Here is a 21,041-nt window from a genome sequence, read left to right as displayed (position 1 = left end):
TTAACTTTTTAGATTTGCTAGTAAATCCCAGGAATGATGTGACTTCTAATAGTAAAATTAATTGCACCACAGACTTGTTATAAATGAAAACTTTTGCATGTTGATTTAATATTGTATAAGTATACAGCACCTGCAATATATACCTTAAACCAAGTGACTAGATAGACAACAAGACAAACTCTCAGTCATAGTCTATCTTCCTCTACCTTCCAAGGACTCTGTGTTTATGGGAACTGAGACCAGTTTGATCTTGACTTAAAGATTTGACTCATTTTATGTCTTTGCCCCAACCCTAAAATTTCACTCCTGGAAAAATCTCCTAAAAAATCATACTAATGACTTTGAAGGTAGGTTTCCCATTATTTAACAAGGTCCTCTCTCCTGTTGAGGGAAGACTTCAATGGAATCAGATATAGGAGAACTCTTATTTTACTGAACACAAAATGTGGATAATATACAAAAGACTCATCAAAGCCTGTAAACAAATATAGAAACATATAAAGCACTCAGATATCTCAGTGGCTTCATTGGATCAGGCTCCCCATGGATACTAAATACACATTGGGGGACTTGTGAATTAATATTTCTCATTCACCTTAGATCTGCATCATCTAAGCAACTTAAAGTACTACTTGTTGGCATGCTTCCCCTTGACATGGCTTTAGTTCTATAGTATTAGGAGAATCTTCTCTTGAGGATCTTTTTCTTCTCCAAACATGATGTCAAATAAATCTACCTCAGGTATCCAATTCTTGATCTTTTAGGAATCCTATAATTTATATGGAAAGCATATATGGGGCATCTCTTACCTTTACCAGTGTGGAAAGGGAAAAGGGGAAGCTCTGCTAACTCTTTCCCCTGCAAAATTAACATAGGCAGTAAAAGTAAATTCATCATGAGTCTTCTGAAATAATTACATAGAATATTTTAGCAGAATGTTTTTGTTGTCAGGGTCAAAGAACCCTGAATTTGAGTGCTGGAAGGCACCTTAGAACATAGTCTTAGCTGATAGAACATAAAATGTTATTGACAGAATAGTTCTTAGACCATAGAGCATTAGAATATAGAGTGTTAGATATGGAAGGAACATTAGAGATTATCCAGTTCAACCTTCTCATCTAACACTTGACAAAACTTAGACCCACAGAAGTGATTTGTCCAAAATCACACCAGTAATGAGATAGTCAAAACTTGAATCCAGAATTTTTGGCTCTCAATCTAGTGTTCTTTGCATTATCTCATATTTCTTCATTTTGAGAGTAAGACAACTTATGCTTTCTGCACACTCTGATTGGTTTCATGAGCACTTATTTTATCTATTGATAACCTAGTGCTGGCTTTCACTTGATGGAGGGTAAAGTGGTTGTTTGATGTCTTATCAAATGAGTGCACTATGGTCAGTGGTAATAGCATCAAGTGATAAATCAAAATGACTTTATTATCATCCACTTTACATCAAAGGAAATGTAATGCAAGAGTGGCTAGTCTTAACAAAGGAATCAGATAATGCCAAGATTCTGGGTGCTGGCAAAAAACCTTAGTTTATTCAATCAGTAAGGTTGCTGCCTATTAATGTGAATAATTGTACAGGTACAGTAAATTTATCACAGACAAGAAATTCTTTCCTAATTGCATGCATTTTGATTTTATTAATCTCAAGAGGAGGACTTCTACTGTTTTGTTAAATGCTATTCAATGGTTTGAGTTTTCAGTGTTGAAAACAGGATTGCATATAAAGCCTACTGCCAATTCAAACTATCACAGGTCAGTTGTGATTGAATGCCAACATCATCTGATAGCCTTAGAATTTTCTCTTGCTTATAAATTCTTGAGTTCAATCTACCTCCTTGACAGCTGGTCTTATGTGCACACACATACACTTACACACACCCCGAAGGTATCTTTAGTGGAAATGGTATAAATCCTTATGGGACCAGGGAATTCACTTGGTTTGTGAACTAGAGCTCTTTGCATCCAGCAGTGAGAAGATGACAGTCTAGAAAAGGCTGGGGTGGGAGTAGATATGGAAGTAGAGAGCAAGTGGGGACAGAAAAGAATACAGCTTTGCCATAGAATGAGACTGAAAATTGGAAACTTCCATCCATTAGCTACCTATTTAGAATTTCTATAACTTCTAAAACAATGGCTTATGTGAGCATTGTATCTTTACAGTGCTTAGCAGAATGTAACATACATATTAGGCAATTAATAACTATTTATTGAATGAATTAATGAGTGAGTGAATGGATCCTTTATCATGAATTCTGAGTCCTGTAAATTTTTTTGTGATTGTCTTCTGCTTTTCCTGTACTTCCCATGAAACTATAACAAATACCAAAAATTGGTTTCAGAGAAACACATACACCCATTTCACAATATGAGTCTTTGACTTTAAGTCTATCAAAGGGGTGGTAATCAGAGTTGGGTAAAAAGGACTGAAGACCAAAAACTGAAAAGATAAAAATGTATTTAGAACCTGCAGAGAATGAGGAAATCTGGATATGGCTATGGTACTGGAGTTGATGAAGGTTTTAGCTCTACCTTTAACCATTAATTTTTTTTTTTTAATTTGGTGACTTTGGATGGAGCTATCTTAAAATACCTTCCAAACTTCTTTGTCTTTAAAAAATAGAAGATTCTGAACTTAATATAATGATGTCTGGGCTTTTTGGAGCTCATAGAAGTGTGGCTCCTCATGTTTACACAGCCTTTCTGCTTACATAATTGTGTAAATTGTTAGTAGGTAGTAGTACTTTCTGCTGTAACAGTCCCTCTTTTCACTTAAAATTGGCTTTGTACTAATTATTATGTTCATTGGAATTGTATATAAAGTAAGAGTAGACTGTGAGGACCCAGTAGATTTTTCTATGAGTATATGAACTTTAATGAATCAAATTTGTGACTTTTATTATGGTTTCTCAAATGCCTTTGGGATGAGGGTTGATTCATATTTTTTTCCCTGTGTTAATTATAATGAGGTTACTGTATAGCTGAGTTCTATGCAGATGAGGAGTTAAATTATTCTCTCTTTCTCCAACTATCTTTTTAATCATTGACAAATATTTACTACAAAAAAAAAGCAATAGAATCCCTACTTTCTGAGACTTTATGCATAGATAGGAATTGTTCTTGTAATTTCATTGGTATAAGGAACTCTCACATGAGGAGACACCTCTATTAATATAGTTTGACATATTCTTTGCCATTTAGTGTCTCAAAGAACACTGAAAGATTCTGAGTTAATTTCCCAGGATAACACAGACAGTACACATGGGAGATGGATCTTGATTCCATATCTTACTAGATATAAGGTCAAACTACTTCACTTTTGAGTTTTAAAATTACATATATCTAAGTTAAACATATGTATGTGTTATATGTGCATATATACATACTTCATCCCAAAAAATCTTGAGACATGAACAGATTATAATGGAAAAAGAACTAGGCTTAAATGTGAAGCCTAATCGTTGGCAGTGAATGGTGGGGGAAATATTTGAGTTGGAGTCAAGAGTATGTTGAAGCCCTCTTAAACCAGTGAGTTAATTGTTAAAAGTTTCATTGTGAGTATTTATACCTTAGAAATCAGTAAACAGTACAGTCCAGGACTTGATGTATTAATTTTTGGACAGGCTAGATTTAAGAAACTTTTTAAAGAATATGTTAATATTGGAATTTAAAATTTAATTAATTAATATTAAAAAATTTAAAAATCACTCCCTTACCTGTAGCCCAATGTAAAACATTTGCCAGCACATGGGTGATTAGAGTCATAAATCTGATTTACTAGCTGTATGAATTTAGACTCATTCCATCTTTTGGGATATATTTCTTCTTATACAAAATGAGGAAGTTGAACAAGAGCAACCTTTTTCCAAATATGATCTGAAGAACCCAGTACTCCTTGGTACATAAGTTCCAAATATTTTTATAGCAACATGAAGACTTTTAAGCTTCTAATATGTTAAATACAGACAGATATAACTAAGCCGCATAAGTAAAAGCTTTTATGGGGGAAAGCCCTCAATAATTTTTAAGAGTATAAAGGGGAGCTGAGACCAAAAATTTTGAGAATTGCTGGTTTAGATGATCAGTAAGGTTCTTTGCAGTTCTAATAGTTAATGAATCTGGGCAAAGAGCTGAGGAAGCAGGGAAAGAGAGATTACTCTTGTCATATAAATAATAAAAATAAATAAAATAAAAACTCTTGTTTTGGATTATCTACAAGATTAATTCTATTCATTAAATCAGATAGATTATATTAGATAGGAATATGAGGAATGAATGAGGGGAAGCTCTTTTCTCTCCATTGATATCAATAATAGGTTAAATGGTAACAGAGAATGGTAGGGGACACACGAAATAAAATTGTTCTTGCCACAACATGACTCCATCCACAAAACACTGAGTTGTAAATAATACAATAGCTAATAAAACTTATGTATCTCTTTTATAAACATGCTGTTCTTTTGCTATTTCAGGCAGGGAGAGGCTCCCATTTCTCTTTCACAATCATTATCCATAGTGAAATTACTTTCTGGCTTCCAAAATAATTTTGGCATTTTATACTATTGCATTGATATTCTTAACCCTAGAGTTATTTTAAAAGCACAGAAGTCAGAAAGTATTTTCTTGTTTTCTATTCAGAATAGACTCTTTCTCCTCTTCCTTAACAAAATTTCACAAGATGATCAGGACATTATTTTTCCAAAAATGAACTTTGTTCATTCATTGAGTACATTAACTCAGCCAAGAAACATTTATTTATTGTTTCTCAGACATTTTACTAACTGCTAGAGATTCAAAGAAACATAAAAGATAATCTCTATTCCCAAGGAGCTCTCAGTCTAATGAAGGATACAGCATGTAAACTACCATACACAAACAAGCTATACAGGCTGAATTAGAGATGATCGATCGATGGAGAGAATGCACTAGTATTAAGGAAGATCAGGAAAGGCTTCTCATTGAAGGTAGGATTTAACTAGTCCTTGAAAGAAGCCAAGGAGGCCAGTTAACAGAGAAGATAGATGAGGAAAGAGAGCATTTCAGGCATAGTGAGAGCCAGGGAAAAATCACAAACTGGAGATGGATTGTCTTTTGGGAGTAACAGAAAGAAATCACTAGATTAAAGGGTATGTGGGGTTGGAGGAGTTAAGTAAAAAAGATCAGAGTTGGGTTTTAAAGGACTTTGAATGTCAGAAAATTTTTTTTTTATTTGATTCTAAAAATGATAGATGGCAACTGGCATTTCAAAAAGGAAAAAATAAATTTACATGATAACTATTATATATTTAAAAGGAACAGCAAATGTACACAATAGATTTTCATCTTCATGTGCAATCATCTTTTTTATTATACAATATTATGGGATGCTTGTTTTATTTTAGAAACTAAAAATAGCACAACATAAAAATAATAGGAAGGGTTATGTGGTAAGATTTTTTGCTTTAGAAAGATCACTTTGATAGCTGAGTGGAAAATAACTGGAAGGGAGGGAGATTGAGACTGGATATAAACCAATCAAAGATTATTTTAAGTAGTCCATGCATGAATTGATAAAGGTTTGCACTCAGGTGGTAGCAGTGTCAGAAGAGAGAAATGAGGGCATTTAAGAGGTATACAGGGTCTTTACAACTTGGCCCAGTGCTACTTTTCCATTCTCCTTATGTTCCATCCCTTTGGAAGGGGGATTTTGATTCTTCACATCTGGTGTTCTTACTGTTCTTACACATGACACTCTATCTTTCATCTCCATATCTTTACACTATCTGTCCCCTGTCTGTACATTTTCCCTCCTCTTCACCTCCCAACTCTTAGTTTCCTGAATTTCTTTGAAGACTCAGTTCAATTTCTACTTCTGCATATGGCAGTTTTCTGATCTTCTCTTCCCACCCCTCACCTCCTTCAATGTTTTCCCCTCTGTTATTATTTTTCTGTCTACTCTATATCTTCTAGTATATTATTATTTACATGCTTTTTCTTCAATTAAAACATGGATTGATTTTGTCTCTCTTTTGTGTCCATAGTACTTAGCACAGTGCCTAGCACATATTAAATACTTAATAATGCTTATTGTTGACTAAAATCCAAAGTTCCAACATGAATAATCTAATTTCAAAGCAGGAAACTGAAGAACTCAGAAAATAAGATTATTGAATAGAGTGGATTGAGGCCAGTTTTCCTTTGACTTCATATTCCCACAAAATGAATGTAAATGTTTGCCTTCCTGTAAATACAAGAGGTTCTTCTTGATTCTGACCTAATTAAAGAGGGAATTTCAAACCAATAATGAAAAACAATATCATAGAAATAATAGACTTGAAATTTTAAAAAAAGAGAGAGACTTGGAATTTCATATAGGCTGGTTTTTTACTATCTGTGTCACTTTTTTTTGGTCTCACTTTCTCCATGTGAAGAATGAGAATGATAATATTTGCATTTCCTACTACACAAAATAATAACATATTCATGTAGCATTTTAAGCATTTCAGAAGACTTTTCTTGTCACAACCCTATGCTAGAGAGTGGAAAGATTGTTTAGGAGTCAAGAAAATTCTGTTCTCAATTTGGCCCTGCCATTCATTTCCTGGATGGGCTAGTTATTCCCAATTTCTGGACCTCAGTTTTATCTGTAAAAATGGGCATGTTGAGCATGGTGATCTTTAAGGTCCCTTACTCAGCTTTAATATTTTAAGTCAACAATGTTGTTTTTTCTAAGTTTATTGTTCACATGGAGATATTGACATAGTACTAAATCAGTAAAGTAAACTCACTTGTCCAAGGTCACATAAAACTGGAAAGTATTGGATCCAGTGTTGGATCCAAGACTTAGCCATTTCTTCCACATCTGTGCTTCATTTATTACACTACTTAGTTTTAAAATACAAAGTACTTTATACATTTGAGCAATAATTATTATTGCTGATGTGAAAAATTGATAAAGAACAGTCTAATTTACTGCAATACAGAATATGGAAATTGGAGAGGTGTTTATTCACCCATTCAACTTGCTTTATTAAGCACCCCTATGTTCCAAGCATTATATTAGAATCTGGAAATATAAAAACAAAAAAAAAACCCAGTCCCTTTCTTTCAGAAGTTTATATTCTATTGTCTACATATGAGCTAAAGCTGGAGGGATAAATTTAAGAAAGATTATAAAGGTTTTTGAATGTCAGAATAAGGTACTTTATTCATACCCTGAAGACAACTTGTTCCATTTTTGGAGAGTTATGTTTATTGGTTCATTTTCTCTTATACTAAAATGATGTTTTTCTCCCTTTAACTTCTATTCTTTGGTTCTAGTTCAGTTTTAAATCAAATTTTTTTTATAACTGAAATAGCATTTTTTAATGTTTGTTAAACTTGTTATTTAAAGGAATCTTATGTTATTGTTTTTTTTTTTTTTTTGTAAAGCAAATAACAACATTCCAATTTATTTTGTAAATTCAGGTTTTAATACATCAGGCTTTGTTTAAAGTAGGGAACACATGTCCTAACATAAATAAATTCCAGATACCACAAGTCTTTGGGATGAATGAAAGTTAATATATGTGTATAAAAATTGCAATTGAAAACAGTTAAAGTTTTCAAAAGAAAAAAAATCTTTTGGAATGATATTCCCCAATATTCAGTAATAATATGAATTTATAAACTTATGGAACATTAGTACTGAAAGAAATCTTTGAACATATTAAATAAGAATATAGGCTGTTACAGTTGAAACTGATCTTAGAACATGGAATCTTAGTATTGAAAGGGTTCTTAGAATATAGAATGGTAGTGTTTGAATTGACCTTAGAACATAGATTATTTACCTTAAAACATACATATTTACTTTAAAAAATACTTGAGAATGGGAAGTGATCTTAGCTTAGTCCCTTTATTTCATAGAGAAAATCAAGAGCCAGAGAAAAGAGGTGACTTGCCTAAAATCATTTTTAATTAGTGGGGACTAAGGTTTCCTGACCATTTGCCTTCTTAAAAAATAAAATAAAAATAAAACTCAAACCCCTAAAAACTCTCTTCCTATTTCAAAGTATTCAAAGCCTGCAGCAAATATCATTTTATATTTAAAATTGACTTATTCAGAATTTCATTTTTCCTTTTACATGTAAAAACAATTTTCAACATTTTTTTTTTTAATTTTGAGTTCCAAATTCTCTCCCTCTCTCCCACCTCCCTTTCTGAGAAGATAAGCAATTTGATGTAGGTTATACATGAGTAGTCATGCAAAACATATTTCCATATTAGCCAAAATAGCATAATTTTAAAAAGTGAACCTAAATAGGATAGTTGCACATGAAGTGCTAGCAATTCCAGACTTTATATTAGAATCAATTCCCTAGTGTGATTTGGAATGTTCATATTTGAGAAAGATGTTAGCCAAACAGTATATACTAGAAAGAAAACTCTCCAGTGGTTAAGCAATTTTCCCTTTTTAAAAGGAGCAACAACTTACATTTGATCAATATCAATAAAGTAGAACTCTGTGATAACAGCTCATTGTTACATCCTTCAAATACCCTATGGGTAAAGTGATGCCCCTTGAAACATAATAATGAGATACTTCAAAAGCCTCATATCTCACTCTATGCTTATAATTGTAGTCCCCAGATAATAAATGGGAAATTACTGGTAGGTGTCAGGTTTCCCTAGATGATATTATATGATTATTTAAATTCCCAAACCAGTATTATAAAAAGATTCATGGAATTTTCAAATTTTATAAGTAGGAGGTATCTTATAGAGGGATCACCTATGCCAAGTTCCCACATTTTTCATATGAGAACACAGAAGCATTAGAAAAATGACTTCCTCAAGGTCACAATGAGTGTGCCCTATATTACATTTATTCTTGTTCTAATGTTATAGCTAACTATTTCTTTTCTTTAACTGGCAATTTTGGAGGGCTGCTTTTGATGACCTGATGGTAAGTATTCTTTAGCTTTGAAATCTGAGCTTTTAGAAAGTAGCCCTATCTTGGAATTTCTTTTTTTTTTTTTTTAATTTTTTAATAATAGCTTTTTATTTCCAAAATACATGCAAAGATAGTTTTCAGTATTCACCCTTGCAAAAACTTGTGTTCCAAATTTTTCTCCCTTCCTCTCCCCCTCCCTAGACAGCAAGTAATCCAATATAGGTTAAATGTGCAATTCTTCTAGATACATTTCCACATTTATTGGGCTGCACAAGAAAAATCTGATCAAAAAGGAAAAAAAGTGAGAAAAAAAAACCCACACAAACAACAACAAAATACTATGTTGTGATCCCTATTCAATCCCATAGTCCTCTTTCTGGATGCAGAGGGCTCTCTCCATCCCAAGTCTGTTAGAACTGGTCTGGATCACCTCATTGTTGAAGAATCAAATTACCTAAGAATTTCTTTAGGAAAAATTGTAGAGATAGCATTATGGACAAGACCATATTAAACTTTCATTTCCTGAAATACATGGATCAGATTCATGTATTGTAGTTATTTATGTTTTGATTTTTCTTTTAAACATTACTTTTCTGAAGTAGTCTTTTGACAATGAAATGATAATCTTCTTATACACTAAAATGAGGAATAACAAATGTATTTCTTACTTCTCTTTTTTCTTCTTCACAATATGGAAGTTTGTGCTGGACACATTTCATCTGCTGAGTCAATACTTATTATTGATTAGTTGAATCATTTTCCTTTTTTTTTTTTTTTCCACTGAGGAAGCACTGTAAATATATCCAGCTTAAGGAGGCCATGAAGCACTGACTGCCACAGGTATAGAGACTAATACCACTATCTAGCAGGTGGATTTTCAGCAGGAGGAACTAGAGGGTCCATAGAACAGGTGTGAAAATTCAAATAGAAAAAGATCATTTTCACTAAATTAAAAATAAGTATGGAGCATGATTGTGTTTGGAAACAGAAGGATATTACAGATATAGCCCTGGACTAGAAAGTCTTTGGGGATTTCAAAGAAAAAAAAGAAAAAGAAAAAAGAAAAGAAAGAAAGAAAATCAATTTCATGGCAGCAGTTTACTTGAAAAATATCCGGAGGTTTTAGTGGACTGTGAACTCAATATGAGTCAGCAGTTTGATGTGGCAGCCAGAAAAGCTAATGCAGTCTTGGGGCTGCATAAGAGAGACTCATAGTTTCCAGGAACAAGAAGGAAATAGTCTCTCTTTATTCTGCCCTAGCCAAATCACATCTGGAAATTGTGTTTAGTTCTAGGAACCACAGTTTGAGAATGGCGTTGATAATCTGGAGAGTATCTGGAGAAGAGCAACCAGTATGGTGAAAGGCTTTGACTCCACATCAGTTGATAGAATAAAAAATATATAGCCTGGGGAAGTGAAGTGTAGGGAAGACATGATAATTGTCTTAAGTATTTCTAGGGCTGTTATTTTTTTTTAATTAATTTTTATTTATTTATTTTTTTATTATAGCTTTTTATTTACAAGATATATGCATGGGTAATTTTTCAGCATTGACAATTGCAAAACCTTTTGTTCCGACTTTTCCCCTCCTTTTCCCCACTCCTTCCCCCAGATGGCAGGTTGACCAATACATGTTAAATATGTTGAAATATAAGTTAAATACAATATATGTATACATGTCCAAACAGTTAATTTGCTGTACAAAAAGAATCGAACTTTGAAATAGTATACAATTAGCCTTGAAGGAAATTGAAGGAAATAAAAAATGCAGGCAGACAAAAATAAAGGGATTGGGAATTCTATGTAGTGGTTCATTGTCATCTCCCAGAATTCTTTCATTGGAGGTAGCTGGTTCAGTTCATTTCTGCTCTATTGGAACTGATTTGGTTCATCTCATTTTTGAAGAAGGCCACATCCATCAGAATTGATCATCATATAGTATTGTTGTTGAAGTATATAATGATCTCTTGGTCCTGCTCATTTCACTCAGCATCAGTTCGTGTAAGTCTCTCCAGGCCTTTCTGAAATCATCCTGCTGGTCATTTCTTACAGAACAATAATATTCCATAATATTCATATACCACAACTTATTCAGCCATTCTCCAATTGATGGGCATCCACTCATTTTCCAGTTTCTGGACACTACAAAGAGGGCTGCCACAAACATTCTTGCACATACAGGTTCCTTTCCCTTCTTTAAAATCTCTTTGGGATATAAGCCCACTAGTAACACTGGTGGATCACAGGATATGCACAGTTTGATAACTTTTTGAGCACAGTTCCAAATTGCTCTCCAGAATGGCTGGATGTATTCACAATTCCACCAACAATGTATCAGTGTCCCAGTTTTCCCACATTCCCTCCAACATTCTGCATTATCTTTCCCTATCATTCTGGCCAATCTGACAGGTGTGTAGTAGTATCTCAGTTGTCTTAATTTGCATTTCTCTGATTAATAATGACTTGGAGCATCTGTTCATATCGCTAGAAATAGTTTCAATTTCTTTGTCTGAGAATTGTCTGTTCATATCCTTTGACCATTTATCAATTGGAGAATGGCTTGATTTCTTATAAATTAGAGTCAATTCTCTATATATTTTAGAAATGAAGCCTTTATCAGAAAAGGGCTGTTATATTGAGGGAGGATTAGACCCAGTTTTTTAGGGAGGACACAACTAGGAGCACTGGTTGGAAACCAAGAATAAATAAATTTGTCCTCAATGTCAAGAAAAAAATTCCTAGCATTCAAAACTACTTAAAAGGAGAATGTACTGCCTCAAGAGATGGTGGATTCCTTTTCTTTCAAAGTTTTCAAGCATGGGCTTGATAACTCCTTGTCAGGTATGTTACAATAGGGATTCCTTTTAGTTATGGGTTGGAATAGATGTCAGCTTCTTCCAACTTTCAAATTCTATGACTCTATAAAGACCTTGTTTCAGATACAAACTCATTCCATGATGCTACATCAAATCTCTTAACAAGTTTCCTCATCCGTACTAGGTGATCTCTAAGGTTCCTTGTAATTCCTTGTAATTCAGTAATTCTGTAATTGGGCATCATATCTATTTTAGCAAAACTGAGATGCTAGACCTTATGTGATTCAAACCTGGATCTAGAGTCAATGAATATCAGAGTTGAAAGGACAATGGCCAGTCTAATCCTTACATGAGAAATAATATCCTCTTCAGTATGCTTAGAAGAGGCTGTCTATACTTGGGGCTATACTTGAAAACTTCTGTTAATGAATAGCTCACCACCTACCAAAGCACTTTGGGATGATGCTTATTGTTGGAAAGTTTTTCCTTACATAGAGCAGAAATCTGCCTTTTTGCAATTTTTACCCACTGCTCTGGGACCAAGAAAAATAAACAAAATTCTTCTGCATCAAAGGAAGGATGTTAATTGTCTTTGGATACACCATTCTCATCCTTGAAAATAATAAGTAGAAATCTTAGATTGAAAAGGAAAATAACAGTAACAATCACATATGGCTTGAAATGGTAGAAAATTCTGACCTACATATTATATATACTAAAGACCCCAAGGGTCTTTAGTAAAAGACAGCAGCTGAGCACCCAGAGGGTTAATAGTCTATCTAGAAACATAGGCATGATTTTAGATATTATATACTCATAATTTTTATTTTGTTCTCTAGGTCTTGATTGAGATCAGGGACTATCTCATTGGTTTTTGTGACCCTAGTACCTAGCACAGTGCCCATCATGTGGTAATTGCTTAATAAATGCTTGTTGGTTGATTGATGATTTTTGATACCAGGAGAAGAATTAATTCCTAAATTCCAACAAATCCATTTAATTACTATACATTAAGTGACTACTCAGTGCCCAGTATCTGAACACTGTAAGAGATACAAGGGAAGAAATGCATTATTTCCTAGGTTCTATCCCTTTAATGATCCCTTGATCCTTTCTCAATTTGGAAGGTGGAGAAGAGAGTAGAACAGAACATATTATAGTTTCCTTTTCCCCTTTATTTTAATGAAATACCCATGTAGTTCAATTTTTGAGTATTTACATTCAGTGATACATTGTGTTTTGGGCTGAGGGACTGGTTTTAATTTTTGTTTTGTTGGCATTAAAAATTGATGTTTTGTGAAAAATGCATATACATACACATCAAAAACTATCATGGAGGAAAATCAGTCTTAATCCCATAAACAATCATACATGTGAGTGAAACATATATGGGGTCAAATATATTTTTTCCCTTCCCCTTCTTTTTTCCTCTACCACCTCATTAGTATACTTGAGAACAGTTCATAGTCTGTGAAGAAAAATAAGCTCACTTTCTAGTGCTGCCTAGAATAGGGCAAATATTATATCTAACAAAATGGAATGGTAAAGGTGTATCTAGAAATCCATATGACTAGTTTTGTAACAAAATATATAAGAGCATATACATTTATTGATTTACAGAGTCATTGAATATCAGAGCAAGAAGGAAGGTCTTGACATTGCTATGTTGGAGTTAAGATATAGTATGTCCAACTGTAGCTGATGAGATCAATAAAAACTCTGAAAGCTCTGCCACAGATAAGGCACAAATAGTCCACATGAACATTTGGAATGGTAATATCTCTAAATGTGTATATCTCACATTTCTTTTGATCAACTTCAATTCTGCTTTGCTTATAAAGCATAGTGCCTTCTTTGATGGAGTCATGCTATGCTGATCCTTTACCAGTGTCTCCTATGCCTGAAAATCTATTTTAAAGTTCTTCAGGGAGACCTAGTGAATGTCCTTGTATTGCTTCTTCCACCTACCACATGAGTACCTGACTTTCATTGTCTTTTAGGCAAACACATTTGGCATTTGAACAATATGGCTAGCCCATTGATATTGCACTCTCTGTAATCGAATATAAAGGTACACTAAACTATAAATGAATGTGTCCCTTTCAGGAGAGATATTATTTACTTATTCAAGAGATGATACCTTTGTTCAAACATTTCTGAAATTCTTTTTATGGAACTGATTTCAAAATCAGGGGCTACATGGAAAAATCAATCTCATTATTACATAATGATATTAAAACACACATATGCACACATTATATTCTTCAGCTTGATCAACTTTTTCACCAGATTTAACTCTGAATGACTCCTAATTATTTCAAAACTCTGGTCATTTAAAATCCTCTGAGGTTCAATTTCTTTATATGCAAATGAAGAAATTGTACTGAAGAAATCTAAGGCCGCTTTTACTCCAGTTTTCTATGACTTGAAATCATCTTCAAAGGATGAAAATTTGCCACAATTTAAAAATTGTCATGTAAAAGAGGTTTAGATTTGTTTTGCTTGGCTTCAGGGGACAAAAGATTTAGTCTTACTATGAGGAAAAATCTCTTAATAATTAGAGCTGGCCAGAAGTGGAATGGGTAACTTTGAGAAATGTTGAGTTCCAGTCACTAAAGGGCTTTAGTCTCTTGTTTAGGACCTCTTGTTTAGAATATTATAGAGGAAATTTTTATTCCTATATGCTCAAGAGCAATTGATCTTTGAGATCCTTTCCAACTCTGGGATTTTGTGATAACTGAAGGCATTCAAAAGAATAAGGTGTATTCTATAGAGAATTATATATATAATTAATATAATAATTACTATTATAATATATATTTTATTGTGACATAATATATAATTACTATTATATTAATATTATGTATATATACATATATATAAAATAAGAAATTACCAAAATCTTTTGAACAAAGACAACCTCATTGTAATAAATATATGACATTCCAAAGTGTCTGGTTTGAGAAATAACTCTTGTAAAAACTCAAGACATATTTAGAAGGGACCTATGAAATTATTCTGGCTAATATTTCTTATTTTATAGATAAAGAAAATGAAATCTAGATAAGTTACAATTTACCTAAGATTATACAAGTAATAAATAGCATAGCTAGGATTCAAATCCAAGTTCCATGATTCCCAAATCCAGTGTTCTTTTGCCTATACCACAAGGATCTGGATATGTCTATTATAAAACTAGTAATGTTACAATATAATAAAACCTCACACATAATTTTCATAATATTTATATTAATGGCCCTGAAGAATTGAATTTTCGGTTATTTCTCTAAATGCAAAAAATATTTCCCTCTCTCTCTTGACTTGCTTCACACAAATATCTGGAGCCCTGTACAGTCTCCACAGGTTTTTTTTGTTTTATGAACATAGGCTAACTAGCCATCTCCATATAAGGACAATGAATGAGCAAGGCAGCCTGCAAATATTCTTTCATTAATGAAAAAAGTAACAATGTATAGACATCATAGGACGAGATGGATAGATAGTATCATGAAAACAACAAACATAAACTTAAGACAGACTTCAGGAAATAGTGGAGGCCTGGAGAATAGAAGGGCTTGGTGTGCTATAGTCGATGTGGTCATGAAGGGTTGGATATGCCTGAATAACAATAAAATGGCCTGTTGACAGTGAGCCAGTAATATCATCCTCACATAAGAACATGGCATTACTAATGTAATACTTCATTTAACCAGGTATCATATTATAATTCAGCAGTGAATTTGACATAGGTCAGATTATATGCTGGTGCTAGAAATACACACATACACATATTATACATATATATGTATATATATTTTCATGTATGTATATACACACACTCATTTATATATGCTCACATATACACATACATAGATATCTATCTTTTGTCTATATTTTATGATGACAATAGAATTGATTTTTTATGTTTTCCATTTTCTTGGCAAAGAAATACGATCACAGACTTTGAAAAGGAAGTACTTTCTACATGTAATAATAACTAGGAGTCATATAATGCTTTAAGATTCAAAATTACTTTGTATACATTAGCTCCTTTGAGCCTTAAAACAATGTTGTGGGGTAAGTAGTATGGATTTATTACTATTCTACAGAGAAGGAAATGAAGCTTCGTAGAGATGACTTGTCTACAATTACATAGCCAGCATCACAAGTGGGATATGACCACAAGTCTCTACCAGGCAACCTGCCTCTAAATGATAGTTTTGTGTATTTTGAAAATGCATAAAGCAATATGTCTATTTTCAGAAATGATGGTCTACTTTAAGGATATTTTGGGAAATGATTTAGACTGTGTTGTGGTTTCAAATAGCAAAAGGATTATGGGTAAGGATCTTTGGATATGGTTGGTCAAGGTGAGAATCTTTTGAAAGTCTAATTTCAAACCAAGTTAGAAGAGGTATTATGTTTACCATGGCACAGTGTCTCATTATTCAGAAATTCCTTTCTTGGCAAGCTAGAGTTGGGGGAGGGGCAGATATATAACATAATCTGCAAATGAAACTGAAACAGCAGTTGATCACAGCAGTTTATGCTCCTGAATTCTACAAAGAGAAGATTAGGGGAAAAAAAAAAACAAAAAAAAAAAAACGTAATTCTTTGTCAGTACAGTTCATTTGCTATAACAACCTTCTTAATCTTCATTTGCTATAATAACCTGTATCTACACAGGTAAAGTAAAATTATACTATATATGGAATTATAGACTCGTGGATTTTTAGAGCAGGAGAATTTGTCTTGTAAGTGAAGGGAATTTAAAGCTCAGCTGTGACGTTATTGATGTTGCTCTGAGCAAGCTCCTTGATTTCAATGCAGTGAATAGTGTGCCACATCTGTAGCCACAAAGCTCTGAGTTCAGATACAAACCATAACACTTACTAGTCATGTGACTCCGGACAAATCACTTTAAAATCTCTGTTTGCCTCAATTTTCTCATTTGTAAAACAGAGGCAGAAAGGTGTCTTGGTGGATAAAGTACCAGGCCTAAAATCAAGAAGATTAATTTTCATGAGTTCATATGTGGCCTTAGAAACCTGAGTAAGTCACTTAACCCTAGGCAATGGCCTTAACCAGACAATGGCAAACCACTCCAGTATCTTTGCCAAGAAAACCCCAAATGGGGTCATGAAGAGTTAGACATGACTGAAAAACAACTAAACAAGAACAAAATGGAAATAATAATAATAGCTACCACCCAAGATTGTGAAGATCAAAAGAGATAATTGTAAAGTGCCTGGAACATAGTAAGCACTATGTAAATATTAGCTAGAAGAATTATTCTAGCCTTTATAAAATAGGAATAGTAATGTTTGTAATACCTAGAATATTTACAGCCTACAAAGATATGTTATCACCATCTAGTACAAATATCTTATATAATATATAAGGCAGAAGCTAAGACTAAGATATTATTTGTTTCTTACTCTTTTTTACCTCATCTGAGGTTTTCTTCCAGAGATACTGGACTGATTTGCCATTTCCAGCTCATTTTACAGATAAGGAAATTGAGGCAAACAGGGTCACAAAGCTAGTAAGTGTCTGAAGTTGGACTTGAACTCAGGTCTTCCTTATCCAGGCCCAACTCTCTGTCTACTATGACACATAACTACATCGTAAGAGATGCTTTTAGACAAAGGTAGGCCTTAAACCAGTTCTGTGGATTTATGGGGTAATTTCCCAAAAGAATTTAGACTTTATAAAAGGCTTACTTTATGTTAGGATAATATTCTAAAGATTCTTGCTTTCACCTTAATTTATATAGAAAATCATCTTACACATCTTACCTGATTACTGTATAGTTGCTGTAGCTGAATCATTATTTTGGGGTTAATGAGGGGGGAAAAGTTGGGTTTGAAGTCTTGTCCAGAGGAACTCACAAAGTTATTTTCCCAAGTGGAAAAATGCTCAATTTTCAGTGTAGCCAGAGGAAAGTCTTTATTTTTAAATGTCCCTTCAAAAAAAATGCTGTCTTTGGCTAATTAAACCTGTACTTAATTGATACTTTAGATATCCTCAACTTATTTTTAATCATCATTAAAATGACTACCTGCTAAAAAATTATATTGTACATAGATAGATAGATAGTTTAATCCAGAGGATTAAACTACTCTCGTTAGGAACAATGAGGAAGAGCTAGGACCAAAGGAAAATCATTATGAGAAATTATCTTTTCCACATAAGGAGACATTTCTTAAACAATCAAAAAAATGGGATCTCCCTCCCAGTTCCTCCTTTCCTTCCTTCCTCTCTTCCTTCTTTTATCCCTCCCTCCCTTCTCTCCCCTCCTCTTTCCCCTTAGGTAGGGAATTCCCCGTCACTGGAACAATGGCATAGTGGCAAAACCTGGTATCAGAATGATCTGGATAGTTGCATTGTGGCATAGCTATTTATTACCTCTGTGATTTGTTAGTACAATGGATAGTGTGTAGCTTTTGAGTGAAAGGACCCTGGTTTTACCACTTATAGTTTACATGACTTTGGCCAAGTCATGTTAACTTCTCTAGATCTTAGTTACCTCATCTGAAATAGAAAGGCAGTTGGACTAGATAACGTCCAAGTTCACTAGTGTCCTAAATTTATGATTCTGTGACTTCACTGGGCTTTAGTGTCTTTGTCTGTAAAATGAAACAATTTGATTTAGATAAACTATAAAGTCCCTAATAAAGTCTCTCTAAAGCCTCTGATTCATGAGTCAAAGACTAGATGACCATTTATGTAGTAGTAAGAGGCATTGTCAAAGGCTAGATGACCACTTATGTAGTTGTAAGAGGCATAGTCAAAGGCTAGATGACTACTTGTATAGGTGTAAGAACCATTGAGGAGAGGTACTCTAACTTTGTAGGCATAGGAAGAGGTTTTCTTCTTCTTCCTTCTTTCTTTCTTTCTTTCTTTCTTTCTTTCTTTCTTTCTTTCTTTCTTTCTTTCTTTCTTTCTCTTTCTTTCTTTCTTTCTTTTTCTTTCTCTTTCTTTCTTTCTTTCTTTCTTTCTTTCTTTCTTTCTTTCTTTCTTTCTTTCTTTCTTTCTTTCTTTCTTTCTTTCTTTCTTTCTTTCTTTTTTTCTTTTCTTTTCCTCCTCCTCTTCCTCATCTTCCTTCTCCTTTCTCTCTCTTTCTGTCTCTTTCTCTCATGTATCTCTCTGGCAATCTGGTGAAACCTGTGGACCTCACTTCTCAGAATGGTGTTTTTTAATGAATAAAGTAGAATACATAGGATTAATAAGTAATTATATTGAAATGTAATCATCAAACTATTATTTAAAAATATAAGTTTGTGGACTCTTTGAAATCTACCCATTTTTCTCTTGGGGGTACTGTGGATCCTATGTTAAGAACCCCTGAACTATAGTATAAACCTCTGTGTCAAGTGATGAATTCAAATTCTAACTTAGATACTTTCTAAATATAGCTTCATGGGCAAATGGCTAAACCCTTTTCAGCCTCAATTTCTCCACCTGTAAAATAGTTATAGTACTACCTTTGCAGGGCTATTGTAAGGAAAGTGCTAGCTTTATCATTCTTTAAATGTGAGTTATTATTAAGAAGTAATGATAATTTATATTTATGTAACACTTTAAGGAGGTGAAGCTTTTTCCTAATGACCACCTTGTAAAGTAGGTTGTGAACATATTATAATCCCCATTTCACAGATGGAGAAATTGAGGTTTAGAATATCCTGCCCAGGGTCCCATAGATTAGGATTAGATAACCTTCAAGATCCCTGCCAATTTTAAAACTGTTGCTATTCTACGAATCTTTGATTCTACCCTACCCAAAAAATGGGAAAATAGTTATTTCACAAAACCTAAAACCTTGTCCTCGAGATAGATCTCTATCTGATTGGAAGAATTGGGATACATCCAGGCACTTAGCTAACAGGCCACTGCTCTGTACTTTATTGGGTGGCAGTCTGCCTAAACAACACCAAGCTGTTCCTACAATTTAAATGCCATACTCTTTCCTCATATTTGCCCAGAATGGTAGATGGACAAATTTTAAACATATTTTTTTTAGGTGAACCAGTCATAGTGCAATGATTCTACGGCTCAGAAAATGCCTCCCCCTCCCAATGTCATCAATAATCAAAGGGGAGAAAATAAATGGTTCCCTAAGATTAAGTCGATTTAGCCAGTTATTTAAAAAAAAAAAAATAGCCATCTGCAGTGGCAGAGAAATGAGCAGTCTGTTGGTTCCTTTTCCAAGGAAATCTGCCTTGCATCTGTTTAATTTTGTTCACTACTTCTACTCCAGGAGATGCCTTTTTCCCTACTCCCTGACCCTCTTTCTTCTTTTTTACTTCCACTGCAAAAAAGAGGATGTAAAAATAGTGAATCTTTGGTTTGCTCTTAGCATTTAGAGATCCGGTAAAATATGCTAAAAACAAATCCACCAGCGCAGAGTGTGCACCCAGAAAAAAGGGATGGGGAAAGGGGGGAGGGAGAATGGGAGGCGGCGACCGGGGAGAGTAGGAAGAGAGCTTTGCGTGGAATGAGGACCAACCACACAGCGCATTAGTGACATCTCATCATTCATTACACAAGACAAGCGCCCCCCTCTACTTTTCGCCCCCTTTAAACTAAACACGGCCTTTCATAATTGCAGGCGCCTATGACGCCTTCCCTTTCTGCATATACATTTCTCGGTGCTTAACTTTTCAGCCCCCCTTTAGAAAACGTTCACGAAAATGCAACCATTAGAGGATGAAGTAATCTTTCCCTCAGCCTCAGCCCCCTGGGCCGCGCGAACATTACCCACAAACTCATATGGGTAGGAGTGTGGGGGGGGGGGGCGACGGGGGGCTGAGGACGGGAGGGCTACGTTGGGTTTTGTCTGGAGCTGGCCTGCTTTCGGCTGTCCACTCGCCCCTAAAGTCTAGCCTCGCGCCTCCCATGGGAGAATCCCCGGGAGCGAGGCAGCGCGTTCGTCCCCGGGGTAAGATTCTGAGGCGCGAGCCTCAGCGCGCGGGGGACTGACTCCAGGGCAGGGGTAATAATTCAGAGGGTGGGGATGGTAGACGAATGCGCTGCGAGCCTCCGGTGTAGGGAAGGGGATTGGGGGATTGCAAGCGGAGGGGTGGGGGGAGTGGAGAGGGAAGGGGGAGGTGTGGTAGGGGGAGGCCGTGGTGAGGATGGAGGGGGGAGCGGCGCGGGGGAGGGAGGGAAAGTCGAGGCGAGCGAGGGTTCTGGCGCCTGCGCAGAACACTTCCTTGTTTGTCCCCGTGACTGTTGCGGGAGAGGCGCTTCAGAAGAGTGTGCTCAGTCTGCTCTTGACTGTCAAGAGTCTCGGGGTTTCC

The 21,041-nt window shown here is 34.7% G+C and overlaps 1 protein-coding gene across 7 annotated transcripts in view; it reads left to right on the top strand.

The window, feature by feature from the left end:
- Positions 1-21,041, top strand: part of ASAP1 (ArfGAP with SH3 domain, ankyrin repeat and PH domain 1) — a 459,738-nt gene that overhangs the window by 80,306 nt on the left and 358,391 nt on the right. The gene's annotated exons all lie outside the window — the stretch shown is intronic.

This window comes from Sarcophilus harrisii, chromosome 1 (assembly GCF_902635505.1).
Source record: "Sarcophilus harrisii chromosome 1, mSarHar1.11, whole genome shotgun sequence".
Classification (NCBI taxonomy): domain Eukaryota; kingdom Metazoa; phylum Chordata; class Mammalia; order Dasyuromorphia; family Dasyuridae; genus Sarcophilus; species Sarcophilus harrisii.
The sequence above is the reverse complement of the archived record's forward strand: the minus strand, read 5'-3'. Positions and strand labels throughout refer to the sequence as shown.